The sequence below is a fragment of the Lissotriton helveticus genome, chromosome 4_2 (assembly GCF_964261635.1).
Source record: "Lissotriton helveticus chromosome 4_2, aLisHel1.1, whole genome shotgun sequence".
Taxonomy (NCBI): Eukaryota; Metazoa; Chordata; class Amphibia; order Caudata; family Salamandridae; genus Lissotriton; species Lissotriton helveticus.
Genome location: NC_136064.1, coordinates 148,699,059 through 148,714,397, shown reverse-complemented (window position 1 = coordinate 148,714,397; position 15,339 = coordinate 148,699,059). Strand labels below are relative to the sequence as shown.

General features: G+C 47.8%; 1 protein-coding gene across 1 annotated transcript in view; it reads left to right on the top strand.

Moving 5' to 3' along the window:
• LOC144751997 (vomeronasal type-2 receptor 26-like) overlaps positions 1-15,339 on the top strand; it is an 84,382-nt gene that overhangs the window by 56,183 nt on the left and 12,860 nt on the right. The window lies entirely within an intron of this gene.

Below are 15,339 nucleotides of genomic sequence, written 5' to 3'. Positions count from 1 at the left end.
AAAGCTCATGGAGGTATTGCTACCCCAGATCTATACCTGTTTTACAGTGCATTCGACCTAAAGAACTTTCGGCAACCACTGATGGATAGTTTGAATTTTTCCGCACTCTTTAAAGCCCTTACGGCCGGTGTGCACCATCTTCTAAAATTTGGTCACCCTAACATTTTTAGGAAGGTGAGACTGAAGGTTCTTGTGGCTGCAGTTAAGCTCTAGGCACAGGTGAGACGACTCTTAACAATTCCCAATTATAGGGATGCACACCTATTTTGGACTCACCGGCTTGTTTAATGGATGCCCTTGCTGTCTCGCTTCGATCTTGTGGCATTTGCACGTGGGGACAGCTTATTATGTATTCTGAGTTAGTTTTATGGCAGCACTTCTCTGCGATTTGTGAGAACTTGGGGGCATATTATCAAGAACTTGGATTTTTATCACAAGAAGCGCTTATCGCTGCCTATCGCTGGATATTTTAGCGGAGAAAACATGCTATTAGCAAAGTTTATCTCCACTGTGATAAAATATCCAGAGATATCGGCGAAATGCCTGAATATCATTGGAAATCCAGCGATATTCACGCATTAACGCCATGGTGGACTTAGCTTGAAGATCCACCTATCCATTGAGGAATACGGGTAAGTCAGGCTTCCAGCAGGTGTGAAGTACTAGCGATAATCGTGCTTAGCGCAACTTTTATTACCACTTGGCCTGAGTTGCTAATAGGCGATAGCTGTGTTTGCGACTGCTTTCAGTTGCTACCGGTTTGGGTACGCCCACTCTGCATTTCATTAGCTGTAAATATCGCTGACATGCAAAGCGGGCACCAAACTGGTCGCTATCGCCTGGAAGCTGTCGCTAACTGCTGTTATCGACAGCTTGCTGATAGGGCGCTAAAAAAATTGCTGCTTTAGCAGCAAAAAGTGCCGCTAAAGCGGCGATAAAGCCCTTGCTAATATGCCCTTTGGTCTCAAAATGTAAATACTATCAATTGTCAAGTTAGGTAAAATCTTTAGAGAAGGAACTTGAAGGGAAAGGGGACTTGTTGTCAAAGTTTTGTATATGCTCCACAATTCGGAAAGAGGTTGCAGAATGGTATTGGCTGTAAGTCCAAAGTGGAGAAGATACGCAAGACCCATTACAGAGATCTGGAAGAGGGACCTGCGGGGTGAAGACCTTGAAAAATTAGGGCAAGTATGTGAAACCTGCACCGTTATGGTGTACTGTAATGAGGAATGTTTGCCTGAAGCATAATATTTTGTATAAAAGGGTTGACTGGCTTTGTAAGAGTGATCAGTCTCCTGAGAATATAAACCGTGTTGTACTTCTAGGATATCTATTACTGGCTGCAGCCAATAAATTTGATCTTTGACGTCACCAAGAAGTCTCTGCGTTTCTGTAGTCTGAGACAGGAGAATCCAAAGTCTTTGGGTGTGTCCCCTGGCACCGCTGGGTTCTAAATAACCCAGTACTTCATTCCTTCTCCGAGTCCGTTGGCACGATCTCTGCGGGTGATCTTGTAGCTGTCCGGGATGGCTATGGTGATGTCGGGTGCCGTGGAGTCGTTCCACCAGGTCGCCCAATGTGGGGCAATTTCAGCGGTACCGGTCCAAGCCTGAGGTTCGTGAGGAGCTTCGTGTGAAAATTCTGGAGGAAGGACAACCACTTCATCGACCCCTGTATGTCGTTGTGGTTCGAAAGTCTTTGCTGCGAGGTTCCCCGCTTTCCGACGGCTACGAAGGACTGCTGCCCTGACTATCGCCCTGTCTTGGACCCTTTGTAGAGCGAGACGATAGACGAGTCTTCTGGTGTCGCCATCGATACCTCAGTTAAGTATGAGTGGAGCGTCTCCCAGTCCCTAGTTTTGGTTCTTAGTTTTGGGTATCCCCTTGGGATCTTTGATTTGGAACTTGCAAGTACCAAAGCCGAGAGACTCGTGTATTCACGAGATTATCGTTTTTGATATTCCCTTGAAGTTTGAAGCAAGACTAGTGAGCGAAGATGCCTGGTCTTAGCAGACTTGGAAATTTGTTTTGTTGTGGTCGAAATAGGGATTCCCGATTGGAGGACTCGTGTCCGGTTCCTCCAATTGGAACTCCAACCTATGAGCTTTATGTGAAGCATGGCGTGGGCCCCATCACATATAATGAAGTATGGATCCGATACACCAGGAAGGATGGTGTCCTAAAATGGCCCCAATATGGTAGTTTTGACACGGAAGTTCTAGACAATTTAGAGGTTAAACTCTTTAAGAAGAAACCCCGGCCGGCGATGTTTGACTCTTTCCGCCTATGGCAAAAGGAAGCCAAACAGAAGGAAATTAAATTACCAAAAAGAAATAAAAGAGAGAAGGGTATCTCGATAATGCAAGCTGCTATGCAGTATAAGGATAATGAAGAAGAACAAGCAAGTGAACAGTTGCACAGGCAACATAAAATGGCGATTGATAAATGTTATCCAGTTTTGCCACCTCTCCAGCAAGATGCAGCAAAGGAACTCAAGAAAGATCCTTTAATGTCTCATTTATTGAGTTCGCCACCCCCCTATGCGCAGAGTGCTACAGCACCTCCGCAACCCTTAGTTGTGCAACCTCCAATTGTTTTGCCCCAAGTTCTTCCACAGCCGCCAGCTCCTCTTCAGTTGGCTCCTACTCTTCTGGCGCCACCTTCTCAAAGGGCCGCTGACTTTGCTACCTGCTCCGTCTTCAATCCCTACGACTTTTCCACCTGTTCTTGCTGCTTCCTCTGCTACTGCTCCTACGTTGGCTTCCTCTCAATCCACTTTATCTCCTGTTCTGTCGACTTCTCCTTCTGTCCGACAGAGAATGACGGATACTGTTACTAATCTTTTGTCTCCTTTCTTTGGGTCATTAACTACGACCCCTGTTTCAGAGCAGAAACAGTTACGTAGCCAACTACCTGATTCTAGAGAGAAGGGAGTATTGGTTCATTTGGCACATAAATGGGTTACCGATTCTACAAGATATGAGCTAGAGTCTGTTATGGATGTCTTCCGACAATGGGAAGCACCGAAGCAGAGATATGTTTTTGATAAAATGTGTGTTTTTCTTTGTGAAGAATTGGAAGATAATGATTTGGAATCTAATCCGCCTGAGTTGTGCCGTGTACGGTTCGAATTTGCAAAAGGCACAATTGTGCGTTCCGATGTTGAGAGAGCAGTTGCGACATTGTTGTCGTTTAGGAGTGAGACTATTTCTCAACCGTTGTTTGAGCCTGATCTTTCTGTTAAGAGGAAAGTGAAACAATTTCCAATGAGAGAAGTTCCCCCAGTTTGGAGAGAAGGGGACCCAAACGCTAATCCAATTGTTCCGCCACATTTTCAACGTGTTTGGGTACATGTTCCATGGAAACGGGCTGAAGCAGACTTTGCCTGACCCCCGTAAAAATCCTGCAGGGTATTATAAGGAATTATCACAGACCGCAGACTCATGTATTATGAATTTAGCTGATATAGACATGTTATTTGGAAATGTTGTTCCGCAGCCTTTGTGGGGATTGATTTGTCATACGGATCATGCGCAGGAGTTAGGTGATACCTGGGTTAATATCGCTGCTGCGGATTGCCGACAAATTGGTGGCGCTAAACCTGAGCCCTTAGTTGCAGACCTCCCTGGTAGGATCGTTACTTACATGAAGACTTTAATGCCTGCTATGCGAGTGAATTGGGACAAATTGTCTGCATGTAAGCAGAAGAAAGATGAAACTGTGTCCGATTTCTTTAGTAGGTTTGAAGAAACGTTTATCGACCACAGTGGTCAAGACATGAGTACAGAAGGGGGTCAACGGTTGTTCGTTGACAAGTTTGTACACAATTTGCTTCCCGAGCTGTGTAAGAAATTGAAAGATTCAGAGAGTTCGTGGGCTGTTTCCTCATCAGCACAGATATTGGCTACTGCACAGTACTACGAAAATAGAGATAAGGATGAAAAGGATAGAGCAGACAAGAAAACTAAAGAATTGAAGACGAAGGTTCTTCTACAGCAGGCGTATCCGCCTCGTGGTGGTCAGCATGACTATCAGCAACCTCAGCAGTTTCAGAGGAACTCGCAAAGGTTCGAGTTTTCTCAACCACGTTTTCCTGTAGGCCCTAATCAATGTGCGTATTGCAAAGAAGAGGGTCATTTTAAAAGTAGCTGCCCTGTTTTGTCACAGCGTATGAATGGTGCTTCTAGCGCAAGAGGTCGAGGTGTTCCACAAGTTCCTAGAGGTAGAGGACGTGGAAATTTCCCCCAGAACACACGTTCCTTTCCTCCACAAAATTCAATGAATAGTTTTGATCAGCAGAATAACGCGTCTGGCAGGACGACTCAGTACTATGCTGATGACTACTATGCAGAAGGTGAGAATATGGAAGGTGATGATTGCTAGGACAGCCATAGACAAAGAGAGGGAGTTGTTTCAGTTCCAGTAGATCAGAGTGGACCTTATGTTGAGGTGATTACACCAGGTGTGTCAGAACCTTTTCTGTTGGATACTGGTGCTATGAAGAGTTCGATTATGCACTCTAAACTCCCTGGCGCACCTTTGTCTGGCGAGACAAATGTTTAAGTAGGTTTCTCTGGCGCCCCGTTTAGGAACCCGATTTCTAGTCCTATTTCCCTTTCTGTTGGACCTTGTGAATTCGAAGCACCCCTTATTCTGATGACAGGTTGTGGTGAGAACTTGTTGGGATTGGATCTGTTGAAAAGATTGTATGCGACGTTGTATTGTTCTCCCTCGGGAGTGCAACTTACACTGGGTAAGAAAGTGGTCTCCCCAATGTATTTGTCAAAGGATAAACTTCCGACAGAATTGTCTTCCCTTCCTGATTCTATTTGGGCTACTGGTCCTAATGACGTGGGTCTTTTGGAAATACCACCATATGTCGTGACATTGAAAGCGAATGTTAAAATGCCACGCATTCCCCAATTGTCAGAACCGCAAGATCAGGTGCCAGCATTTGCAGAGTAGATTCATTGACTAAGGGTCAGGAGTTCCCTAGTTATAGCACTTGGACTGGACTAGTTCGCTGTTGGAGAAGTAAGATGGCCGCCAAGGTAGGACTGGAGGTGTGCAGTCTAGTCACTGAGCACACAGCTGCAGGAGAGTAGAGGTGAAGCGCGAGCGTTCTAGAAACGATGCACTTCACTGAAGATTTTCACCAGGAAGGTCGTTCGTAGTAGCGTTCATGCCCCTAGAGTCTTAGTTCTGAAATAAATAATGTCTTGTCACCTTTTATAATTCGTGAGCAGAAGAAATAGAATTATCGCGTAACTCAGCACCAGTGTCCGGTGCGAGTTACATTTTTCAAAGTTTGAAGACGAAGCTTTCACAGAACGAGCAAGAGCTTCATCAGCAGAGAGAGTTCAGCAAAGGTCACGTTCCCGGAAGCTGTGGAGAACAGCAGAGTCAAAAGCTAAGGGAAAATTGTCACAAACATTTGCACAATAATTCTTTACTGAACTGAATTGTGTTTATCTGAAGCCTGTGAGAGAGAGAGACAATATTAGTTTCACTTCATAGAAACCAGGGAATGCAATTAAAAACGTCACATGTAAATTGTAAATACTTACCAGGACTGAAAGTGAATTAATTCAGGTAACCTGTGAGAGGAAAGGACAGAGTTAGATTAGTTATGTTAAAGGACACAGAATGCAAACCAGAGGCTGCATGTAAATTGTAAATAATCACCTGAGCTGGAAAAGTGTAAACTCTGAAACCCTGTAAGAGAAAAAGACAGTGTTCAAAAGAGAAGACATATTTAAAAGGCAGCAGCTAGAAGAAAAAGAGAAAAAACACAGAGGCCCAATAAAAGAAGTACTCCTCAGTTTAGTGAAGTAAGTGCACTTACAATATCAATAATATATGGACTAATTAGAATAAAAATAGACTGGTGGAACTAATGCTTGTCTTTTTCTATCAGTAACAACTAGCTGGCGAGGAAGACAGAATCTCACTTAAATCAGAAGAGGAGCTAAGGTCCAGGAGAACTAGGGTGGGTGAGATACATAGCAGAGTAATTCTAGAGTAGAGTAGAAGTAAGGATAGTAATGATGTATTAATTTACAGGTTCCACTGAAAACTCAGACGACGTCTGCTGACAGCTGACAGAAGGAGCCATTCTGGACCAGTCTCTTCTTTGTTCATTATTTTATCCAATTCCCCCGTCCCCCAAGGTAATGTTAGAAGGTTCTTAGTAAGGCCTACTGGAATTGCCGAGCGGGATTTGGGACCTAGCATCTCTGTTCCTGTGCAAGAACTGGTAAGCCATTAAAGTATATAAGCTTGAGTTCTGACACCAATACAAGATTTCTAGTGAAGGTAAAAAAGTGTTACTAGCGATCATTCATGATTTGATTGAAAAGGATGTGATTGAAGAAACTAGAGGTAATGTTTGCAATAGCCCTGTTTTGCCTGTCTTAAAACGAACTGACTCTTCTCAGCCACCTGTTTTCAGGTTTGTGATTGATCTTAGAGAGGTAAATAAGATTGTAGTGCCACAGTTTCCAGTTGTTCCGGATATCACTGCCTTACTAACTATGATTCCAGCTTCAGCCACTTGGTTCTCGGTGATTGACTTGAAGAATACTTTCTTCAGCATCCCGATTGCCGAGGAGAGCAGGGATATTTTTGGATTCTGTTTAGGAGGTCGAAGCTTCCAGTTTAAACGCGCTCCTCAAGGCTATTGTGAGAGTCCATCAATATATAGTTAGGCTCTGAAAACACAGCTTGATACGATTGTTTTATCTGATGGCGCTACTCTTATCCAGTACATAGACGATTTGCTAGTCGCCGCAGATACTGAGGAGATTTGTAAAGAAGCCACCTTGTCGTTGTTGCGCCATTTGTCTGATTTGCACCATAAAGTGTCTCTTTAGAAATTGCAATATTGTCGACAAGAAGTGACCTACTTAGGTCATCTCTTATCGAAGGAGGGAAGAAAACTGACCCCAGAAAGAATTCAGGCGATTGCAAAGTCGAGTGTGCCAGGTACACAGAGAGAAGTGCGTGCTTTCTTGGGTATTACATCATATTGCAGACAATGGATACCAAATTTTTCCCTACTGGCCAAACCTTTGGTGGCATTAACTTGTAAAGATACACCAAATCCCCTCCCGTGGTCCGATGATTGTCAGAAACGTTTTTCTGAATTGCATGATGCATTGTGTTCAGCTCCTGTGTTGGGTACCCCCGACTACAGTAAGCCCTTTACACTATATGTCCATGAGAAAGAAGGTTGTGCGTTATCAGTACTGACACAGTCTTTTGGGGACCAGCAGCGTCCATGCGCGTATTTTTCGTCAACTTTGGATCCGGTGGCTAGGGCATTGCCGAGTTGCTTGACAGCGAAGGCGGCAGCAGCTGTTTCTATTCGGCAGTCTGCTGGTTTGGTGATGAATAATACATTGATTGTAATGGTTCGACATGCAGTAGACACTTTACTAAACAGGACCAAGACACAACACTTAACTAGTGCTCGATTGTCAGGTTATGAGTTGACACTTTTAGCGAGTCATGTGCACATAAAGAGATGCAATACGTTGAATCCAGCTACATTGTTGCCAATTCCAGTGGAGACAGATGCGTCTGAACAGCATGATTGCCTTTTTAGGACAGAGGAGGAAACGAAAGGGAGAGTAGATCTTAGGGACACTCCTCTTGTGAAGTGTGATGGTACCTTATGGGTGGATGGTTCATGCTTCAAGCTTCCGAATGGTGATACGACTGCAGCATATGCTGTTACGACTTTGCATATGATTGTTGAAGCTGCACGCATCCCACATAATTCAGCTTAAGCAGCAGAGTTGATTGCACTTACGAGAGCGTGTGTATTATCAAAAGGAATGAAAGTGACCATATATACTGACAGCCAGTATGTGTTGGTCAATTGGTGAATGAACTTCTGGAGTCACTTACTTTGCAAGTCGCAATTGTGAAATGTAGTGCGCACAAAAAGGTTACTGATGACGTTGGTCGCGGTAATGCGTTTGCTGATGAAGTTGCGAAAGAAACAGCAAGAGATGTGATGGGTCGAATGTATGTTGCGGGCCCTGCAAGATGGATTGGTGATGTTGGAATGTGTGAGGATACGATAGAAAGTGTGAAGTCGATTCAAGCTGAAGCTACAGAGAAAGAGTTGAGTGTGTGGAGAGAGAGCACGGGTAAATTAGACTCAAATGGTTGTTGGGTTGAATTGTCAGAGCATCAGCGATGGCTGCTAGCCAATGCGTACGTGCTTGCAGTGGTTACAATGGCCCATGGAATGGCTCATATCAGTGTGAAAGGGATTTGTGAGTTGTTGGCCCCAGTATGGCAAAATGCTGGAATTCCTAAGTGTGCAGAGAATGTGATCAAGAATTGTATGGTGGGAGGAGGAGCTTGGCGGGCATCCGAGATGGCCGCTTGAGCACAGCGCTCTCCGGACCCTCGCCGCTCCCGACATTTTATCCTGGCTGAATCCTGATTTCTTGCAAGAATTCGTGTAGGGGACGCTTGGCTGATTACCCTGGCACTTTTCAGGAATCGATTTGGATCTCGTATTCCTGAGTTATGGTGCTCTGAACTTTTGGGCTCCGCCCTTGAGGTACGCCCGGGACGGGGTGCGGTACTGTAGCCGTCCTGCAATTGAACAACAACGGCAGGAGATCTGGCCTTGTGGGTCCCCCCTTCCTAGGTTTCGGTTTCGATTCTGTTCCGACTTGGGCCACGGCTGTGGATGTCGCGTTGCGACTGAGACTTGGAGGCAGATCGGCTGTTGGGCTTTCATGTGACCTATTTGCTGGTTTGGCGACCTCTACCCGAGTTGTGCCCCCTTTTTATGTACTTTTGATCCTGTACTTTGGGTGTCGGGCCCGTCGAGCCTGGTGGCTCGTCCTGTGACGCATCTTCAAAATGGCGGGCAGAGGGGACAGAGAGACGCGCAAGACGAAAACACCTCTGCGCGGGGCTCCAGTTCAATCGAATGTCATGGACCGTTATACCCATTCTAAGGGGTCCCCCGGAGCTGCCCTGCCTGGTTCTAGTATTGCGTCCGAACGAATTTTGGAAGAATCGGCGGAGCCCTCCTTACAGGATATCATGGGCGCCATCTCGGGTGTGAGAGAATCCATCGGCCTACAGTACGAGGCCTTGGCCCACAAACTTGACACCGTGGCTATTGAGGTGAATCTGATTCGTGCTGATCTCGGCAAGACGAATGAGAGGGTACAATCACTGGATATTAAATCCTCTAGCCTTACGAATGACGTCTCGGAGCTCCAAACTGAGATTGGGAATCTCCGTCGGGGGAACGACTTCATGACCCGTCGCCTGGAGGACTTTGAAAATAGGGCGCGTCGCTGCAATGTTCGCCTGGTTGGTGTACCGGAAAACCCTGAACCCCACTCGGTGGATCTCCTGGTTGAGGATCTGGTCTTGAACCATTTGGCCCCTTCTGGTCTCACAAAATTTTTCACGGTGGAACGTGCACATCGTGTTCCAGGGGGCAAAGTCAAGCCGGGTGCCCCGCCGAGACCCATTGTGGCGAAGCTTTTTCATTATAGAGACCGGGACGCTATCCTGCAGGCCTCGCGGGTGAAGGGCCCGGTGGCCTTTGAGAACGCTACGGTGAACTTTTACCCGGACTTTTCCCAACAGGTTCAGAGACAACGTATGGAGTTTCGTGGTGCCAAGAAACGTCTCCGGGATCGGGGCCTACGTTACGCCATGCTCTTTCCCACTAGACTCCGGGTTGAATACAATGAACGTACCCTTTTCTTTGATCGGCCAGATGCTGTTAATGACTGGCTGGACTCATTGCCAGACCGTCCTCCTGAGACAGACTCCGCCGCTCACCCTGGCGGTGCCGAAGGTGGTGTGGAGGTCTAACTGTTTGGCTCTTATGTCTTATTTTGAATACATTCTCAGGAGTGTTGGCCGGCGTCCCCCTGCATTGTGATCATTCTGTCTTTTCGTTTGTTATTTTTGTTCTTGCTGAGGTCGGGGGGTGGATGGAACGGAGACCTTTCCTCCTCCGGGGTCTTTGTGTAGTATAGGGGTTCTTGGGCGACAGGCACACTGCAGGTTGGGGTGGCTCTTTAGCTTTTTGCAGGGGTGCAGGGTGGGGGGTGTTTCTCTTCGGTCTGGGGGAGGGGGGTTGGGAAGTTTTTTCTTTTCTGTGTGTTGTTTTCAAGGCGATTTGCTCCTGTGTTTGCTGTTGCTTCTGATGTCTAGCTCATGGACGAGGGGTCTTGGCTCGGGTGGTTGGGATGGGGGGTAGAGGGTTGAAATTTCTTTCCTGGAACGTTAATGGCCTGGGAGATCGTATTAAGCGCAGTGTGGTCTTAAAATGTATTCGACGTTTGTCACCGGACATTGTTTTCATGCAAGAAACCCATTTGATTGGTAATGTTTGTTATGCGATGAATAGATGGGGCTACCGCCTTGTGGCGCACTCAGGGTTTACCTCCGGATCTAGGGGTGTGGGTATTCTTGTTCGAACCTCCCTCCCCTTGGCTATTGATGAGGTGATTCATGATGACCGTGGGAGATATACTGTCCTGGTGGGTAGATATGAAGGCCGCACCCTGTCTCTCTTCAATGTTTATGTTCCCCCGGGTTTGCAGGCCTCTACTTTTACTGACTTGGGCCGTGTTCTGTTGGATCTCCCTGATAGCACTCTCTTTCTTGCCGGTGATTTTAATTCGGTGCTTTCCGGCCTTCACGATCGCCATCCCCCTAGAGATACCCCGCAGGCTCAGCAGTGGTTGGGTGGGTTTTTAGATACCTTTGGCCTTGTGGACTGCTGGCGACTATTGCATCCTACTCAACTCCAATACACTTTCCATTCTGGGGCCCATGGCAGTCTGTCCCGGCTGGATTATTTCCTGATGCCCGCAGCCCAATCATCGGCGGTGCGTGAGATTTTCCACTTGCCGAGGGGCATTTCTGATCACTCGCCGCTCTGGCTTCGTTTCGAGGTTGGGGTGGAGGCTGCGGGCCGAGTGGCTCCCATAAACCCTTGGTATCTTTCCTCCCCTGAGACTCGTACCCTCTTGCTCAAGTCCGTGGATTCATATTTCCTGGAAAATGAGGGGTCGGTCTCTTCGGCTGTGTCCCTGTGGGAGGCTTTTAAAACTGTGATTCGTGGACAGGCCCTTTCCTTGATTGTTGAAGCTAAGAGAGCAGGGAGGAAGGAGGTGGTGGAACTTGAGGGGGAGATCTCTGCTTTGGAGGACGAGTTGGAATCTGGTGTCACGCCTGACAAACTCCATGCCCTGGGTCTCAAACAGTTTGCATATAAATCTCTGGTCACTGACGCTGCAAAGGTGATGTTTCGTGAGCAGCAGGGCAGATTGTATGATGTGGGTGACAAAGCGGGAAAACTCCTAGCGTGGTTGGACAAGAAAGAAAGGGTTAATCGTGTGGTGCCCGTGATTCAGTCAGCGAGTGGTGAGAAAGTGATAGATCCGACCGCCATTGTTGATCGTTTTGCGGAATATTTCCGTGTGGTATATGCTCCCGTGTCTGTGAGGGATGTTGCCGACTCCCGCCTTCTTCTGCGTGATATCGCTTTGCCCTGTGTCACCGACTTGGACCGTATTGCTTTGGACTCCCCTTTTACGAATGATGAGATAGCCAATGCAGTTCGATCACTCCGTTCGGGCAAAGCACTGGGCCCGAACGGTTTGCCTATTGAGTTGTACAAATTATGCCCCGATAAGGTGGCGCCATATCTCCGCGCCATGTTTCTAGAATCTCGTGAGCGGAACATGCTTCCCTATGATCAGCGTCTGGCGACAATCGTCGTCATTCCCAAAGAGGGTAAACCACGTGACCTCTGTTCTTCGTATAGGCCCATATCCCTATTAAACGTTGAACCTAAGGTGTTGGCTAAACTTTTGGCGACCCGTCTCCTTTCGGTTCTTGGAGAGTTGGTCCATCCGGATCAGTCTGGCTTTATCCCGCATCGCAACACTGCTCTGAATTTACGTCGCCTCCACGGCGCGCTGGCGAGGGCGGGGCTTTTGACTGAACCGGCCATTTTGGCATCCTTGGATGCCTCCATGGCCTTTGATACTGTGGAGTGGCCCTATTTATGGGCGACACTTGAGAAATTCGGATTCGGGTGCGAATTTATTAGCTGGATTAGGCTGTTGTACGCGGAACCTCTGGCGCAAGTTGTAGTGAACGGTAGAGTGTCGGCCCCCTTTTCCTTGGGCAGGGGTACCCGTCAGGGCTGCCCCTTGTCCCCTCTGTTGTTCGCGCTCGCTCTTGAACCGTTGGCGGCCTGGCTCCGTTGGGAACCGTCCCTTAAAGGTATTCGTTGGGCCCCGGACTTCGAAGACCGCGTCTCGCTTTATGCGGACGACATCCTCTTGTATCTTACTTCCCCTCGCAAGTCTCTATCTGTTTTATTTGATGTTCTTGCGTCCTTTGGCGCTAACTCAGGCCTCGTCATCAATTGGTCTAAATCCTGTGTATACGTTTTGTCTGGTATCTTGCCTCCGTTGCCGAGTAGACTTCCTCTTCAGGTGGTCCGGGATGGTTTCAAATACTTGGGGGTGTTCGTTACCTTGGACCCGTCCCTTCGTTTTGATCGTAATCTCCTTCCCCCGCTGCTTAGGCTCCGTTTGGACGTTGCCCGCTGGCGCAAACTCCCCCTGTCTCCACTGGGTCGGGCGGCTCTGTTTAAGATGATGTCACTACCGCGGTTTCTCTATGCTCTCCAGAATTATTATGATCCTATCCCCAAGACCTATTTTCGGGAGATTGAGAACCTTCAGAGGCAACTTATTTGGGATGGGCGACCGCGCATTGCTCTCGCCAAACTTTCCATCCCGTGGTACGATGGGGGCATGGCGCTCCCCGATATTAGGAGATACTACTGGGCTTCCCATCTGTCCGCTATTAATCACGCTATGTTCTCTCCGGGTCGTAATCCGGCGTTTGAGATGGATAAACTTCAGCTTCCGGGAGGTGACTTTAATAGAGTGCTCTATTCTCGCTCCGCTGGGCGCCATCTTGTGGGACCTACTTTGACTGCTTTGACTGTGTGGCGTGCTGCGAATGTGAGTCTGGGCTGGGAGGATCGCTTGACGTTGGCGACGCCGCTTTATGCTTCAGAACGTCTGGGCGGTCTTTGGTCTTCCAAGGGTTTTGACCGTTGGGACTTGATTGGGATCTCTAAAGTGGGGGATGTATATTCTAAGGGTTCGGTGCGCCCGTTTCAGGCCCTCCAGGCTGACTACGGCCTGAGTGGTCGGGAATTCTTTCGTTATTTACAGATCAGGCACGCTTTGGTTTCGGTGTTTGCTCCTGGTGAGATTCCGCCTGACTCTTCCCCGCTTGAAGACCGTATCCTTGACGGACATCTTCCTGATAGCACTATCTCCCTGATTTATAAAAAGTTGATTAACAATCGGACTGACTTATTGGCCCGGCTTCGGGAGCAGTGGATGGGAGATGGGTTGGAACTTGATGATGAGGATTGGCAATCGGCCCTCTCCTCTCCAAAGGAGGTGGCTATACCGGCTCGACTCCGTTTGGTCCAATTGAAGATCCTTCATCGGGTGTACGTGACGGGACCGCGACTGATGGTGATGGGCTTTTCCTCCGATGGACTGTGTAAGCGTGGATGTGGTTTGCGTGCTACTTTCCTGCATATTCTTTGGGAGTGCCCGATGGTGGCTGCTTATTGGGTGGCCGTGCTTGATCTGATGACTGTGGTGACGGGGATATCCTTGCGACCGGAACCTCGTCGCTGTCTTTTGAATGTTTGGGAGCCCGCGGACTATTCGCTGGCACAGACTAGATGGGCCACCCTGGGCTATATGATCGCGAAGCGAGATATTGCGCAACTCTGGGGGGCCTTCAGGCCCCCTGCCCTCTCGCAATGGGAGGATAATATGGATTGGTCCATGTTCCGTGAGAAAACTGTTTATGTGGCCAGGGGTAGACCCAGGGCATGGGTGAAGGTGTGGGGTCAATGGAACGAATACCGTGGCGACATTTGCACTCCTCCCCTTGTGGACACTGTCGAGATTACTCTATCTCCCTAGGCTGGCGTTCCCGGAATCTTCATATAGGGACTGAGCTGGTGTCACCGGCTCTTTCCCCCTTCTTCTTCCTGTTCTCTGCCCCCCTCCCCCCCCCCCCGCTCCATACTCCTTAGTGCTTAGGATATTATTATTGCACCTCCGCTGCTGTCCCCCCCTTGCGTCCCTTGGGCTGACCTTCAGTGATACACTCTCGCCTTTTTGTATGTGTGTTTTTTTCATATATATAAAACCTGTTTTGGTCCTGTATATAATGTGGAGTATTGCATTGTTGATTGACGGTTACCTCTGCGGGCTCATGTGATATGTCTCTCCTCCTTCTTAGCGGCTGGCCCGTGTGGTTGTAGGCCCATCCTTGTACATTTTTGCTTGCTCAAATAAAGGTTTTTAAAAAAAAAAAAAAAAAAAAAAGAATTGTATGGTGTGTCTGAAATACAACCCTGGTAGGGGAACTCCAACTCCAGCTGGTCATTTTGCGCCTCCAACGTATCCGTTCGAGGTTTTTCAGCTAGATTTCATCCACATGAAGAGGTGCAACAACTTGAAATACGTACTCGTTGTTGTTTGTGCCTTTTCGAGGTGGGTAGAAGCATATCCCCTGAAAGATAATACTGCCTTATCCACAGCTAAAGCCCTTGTCAAAGAGTTTTTCCCTAGATTTGGTTTGCCGAGAATGGTCTGGAGTGATAATGGGAGTGAATTTGTGGGTCAAGTGATGAAGAGAGTGTGTGAAGGGCTAGGTATACGCCAAAAGTTTCACGCTGCAAATCACCCCCAATCAGCTGGACTAGTAGAGTGCTGTATGGCACCCTAAAACTTGAACTGGCCAAGATACAAGCAAGCCCTGGTCTTAAATGGCCTGATGCATTGCCATTAGCACTTTTATCGACAAGAATGACTGTGCATTCACGAGTGGGACTTAGTCCGTATGAGATTGTGTTTGGCCGCCCAGCCAACATATGGGGAGTGCCAAGACTGACAAAATTCAGCGAGATTGAACACCCTGTACTGCTTGATTACTTATATGATTGACGGCTAAATTGCGTGTTTTACACCAACAGGTTCACGATACTCTGCCTCAGGTTTCTGCAGATCCAGGACACATCATCGATCCTGGCTCATGGGTCCTAGTAAAGAATTTTCAACGGACAAAGAATGATCAGCCCCGCTGGAACGGCCCCTATTTAGTTGTCCACAAGAACTGCTGTTCGAGTGCAAGGAAAGAAGAACTGGATCCACGGCGTACACTGTAGAGGGTCCCTTTGCCTCTGCCGTTCGACCGGTGGGTCCAGGAGGGCATTGCAGATTCT